Consider the following 3216-nt stretch of genomic DNA (forward strand, 5'->3'; position numbering starts at 1 on the left):
GGGCCAACCCTTAGCGGCCCACCCTTCCCTGAAGACTGAGGCCACTCCTGCCAGCCCAGCCGGAGCCCAAAGCCACCTCTCCTCTGAGGTTCTGCATCAGCTGGCAGCAGTTACTGTGAATATTCTCACCTGGGCTGACGGGATGCCTCGTGCATGCTCCATGGCTGCCCAGGTGGGGTTTCCTTCGTGGACAGTTGTCTGGAGAGCAAAAAGGACGACTTTATGGCAAGAAGAGGAAGGGGCAGGGGACAGATGAAGGAAACCATTTTTAGAAGGAAAAAGGAGTAGGCAAAAATAATTTATTTTGCTCTTGTTTCTAACAAGGACTTGGAGACTTGGAGGTCTGAGTTGTCCCAAGCTCTCCCCGATCTTCCTCGGGGCTAACTGTGGCTTGGCCCATCCGCTTGCCAGGGCTCTGGGGGGCAGATCTGTGGGGACCTCAGCCTGCACCCCTTTCTCTGGTTTCCCTCCTGAAACAGCCAAACTCCAGGCTGGGCTGAGCCAAGGCCAGAGGGACCATCCAGGGAGGGTGCGCTGGTACTGGCCCTGGGGGCAGAGACAATCATGGGCCGTCCTGCGCAGGTTCCCAGGCCAGGGTTGGGTCACAGGAAGGAAACAGCGTTTTCTTGAAAGGGGAAACGTCTCCCAGATCGCTCCCTTGGCTTTGAGGCTGAAGCCGGTGTGACCCGTGTGCCCTTAATGGGCCCAAGCCACAGCCTGTCTTCTCTGCCAGGTGGACCCTTGTAAATACACCCTTTTTCTGCTAACCCCGCAACTCTCTCCCCTCCCCTCCCACTCTGAGACAAAAGGAAAAATATTAAAAAAAAGAAAAAATGCATAAGCTTAACTCACTGAGGAGTTGTTTCATCTTTAAATTCCTTTTGGGTCTAGTCAATTGTACGTTGCCACAGAAGCCCTGCTATGGAAAGGAATAAAACCTGCAAACTGAGGTTGAAGCTTCGTAACCTTTATTTTTGGATAAGTTCTTGGATCTCACAGCCCTAGAACAAAAGCTGGGGGTAGAGGAGGGACCTTTGCTGCTCTTGGTTTCCGGGGACTAGGTGGCATTTGCTGGCCTGGCAGGTGGTGAAGGCAGGAGTTGGGGGCTGGTCAGGACCAGAGCTGAGGGAGAGGCCACCTCCCTGCTGGGATCCCAGGTTCTGCTCTGCTGTGGCTGTCTGGATCCTTCCCAAGGTACAGCTGTACATAAAAGTGTCCTGGGCTTAGATTCCGTACGTGGTGGTGGTGGGGTGCAGCAGCTGGTTGGGGGCCCCTGCCCAGGAAGAGGATTGTGCTGATGTAGTTGACCAAGTGCAATACGGCAGGCGATCGCTGCGGGGAGCACCACAGCCAGAGGTAACTTATTTTGTACGAGTATCCGCATAAGAAGAGTCGGCAGTATTTTCTGTTATGTTTTATTTGGCTTGTTTTATTTTGGGTTAGTGAACTAAGTTATTGTTAATTATGTACAACATTTATATATTGTCTGTAAAAATTGTATGCTATTCTCCTATTCCTTTAAAATGAATACTGTTAAGAATAATAAAATACTTTTTGTGAATGCCTCTGGCCTCTCTTGTAGGCTCCCGGGATTGCCGAGTCCTAGGTTTGGATCTGTGGGGTCAGGTCTCATTGCTCCTGCTGCTCAGGGTGGTTTGGAGAGGAAGGGCTCCTGGAACAGGATGGGCCTTGTCTGGCCACTGACATCCTGATACTCCTTCCCTGAATTGCTTCTATCTGAATTTCTTCATTGCCTCCTCACCTGGGGTCCTAGTGGCTGGATGGATACTGGGGAGGCACAGGGAGGCTGTGGTTTCTCCAGCCTTTGGTNCTCACCCCATACCCCCATTCGCTTCCTCCCAGGTGCTGATCAGCTCTGGTTTCTGAATTATCTGGTCATCAATATTCCTGTTCATTGACAAATCTGAGCACCAATGTCATTGATCACTGTTATCTTTGATCAACAATGTTGGTCATCAGTGACAGCCACCATGACTGATATTCCTGATCAATGACATGTATGATCACCAGAACCTGCTGTCGGAGATGTCTGATTACTAACACCTGATTACCAACACTTAATCACTGATATTTCACCAATGCTTCTGCTCAGTGACGTGTCTGATCACTGGCATCCACAAACTGATCACCAGTGTCTCCAGTGACTGTCTTTGCTCATCAATAGTATGTCTGATCATGAATATCTCTTCTCACCAATGTTTCTGATTACCAATGTGATATTACCAATGCACCCTGTCACTGATGTCCTAGGTCATCAATAAGTACAATCACCAATGTCATTGATCAGTGTTTTTTAAAAATGATAGATCCGATCGCTCACACGTGATCTCCAATATTTCCAATCATAATTTCTCATCACCAGTGTCTCTTTAACAATTGCACCCTGTCACTGATGTCCTAGGTCATCAATAAGTACAATCACCAATGTCATTGATCAGTGTTTTTTAAAAATGATAGATCCGATCACTCACACGTGATCTCCAATATTTCCAATCATAATTTCTCATCACCAGTGTCTCTTTAACAATGTCCTTGGTCACTTGTCTCTGATCACCAATATCTCTAACCAGCAATGTGCCTGATAACCAATGTCCCTGATCATAGAATCCTCTCCCCATGAAATTTTCTATCAATGTGCTCACCAGTGACTCTGATTATCGATATCCCTGATTGCTCAACTCTGATCACAAGATCTCTTATCACCCATGTCTCTGATGCCCTACATCAGTGGTTGCTGAATCTGCTTCGAAGTCACTGATGACCAATGTCCCTGTTCTCCAAAGTCCCTTATACTCCTGATCACCTCCCTCTGTGGTCCCCAATAACCCTGGCCACTGGTGTCATCTGTCACCAATGTTTCTAACCACCAAGTTCTCCAATCATCAAAGCCTCTGGTGGCCAGGGCCTTTGGTCCCCAATAGATCACATACAGCTCTCCTCACCAAGGTCTCTGGACCCCATGTCTCCGGTCACTGAATCTGATCACCAATGTCTCCTATGCCCTTGGTCACCAAGGACATGAGCACCACATGCTTTCATCACTAATGCTTCTGGTCACCTGTATCCTTAGTCACCCATGTCCCTGATCAGTGATTATGATATAGGCAATAAATGATAATTCTGGTCACCAAGACCTCTGAGCACCGTTTCCTGATGATCAGTGTGTGACCGTGATCCTCTCCGATCATGTTGTGT

Source organism: Galeopterus variegatus, unplaced genomic scaffold, assembly GCF_000696425.1.
Source record: "Galeopterus variegatus unplaced genomic scaffold, G_variegatus-3.0.2 Scaffold196, whole genome shotgun sequence".
NCBI classification, from domain to species: Eukaryota; Metazoa; Chordata; class Mammalia; order Dermoptera; family Cynocephalidae; genus Galeopterus; species Galeopterus variegatus.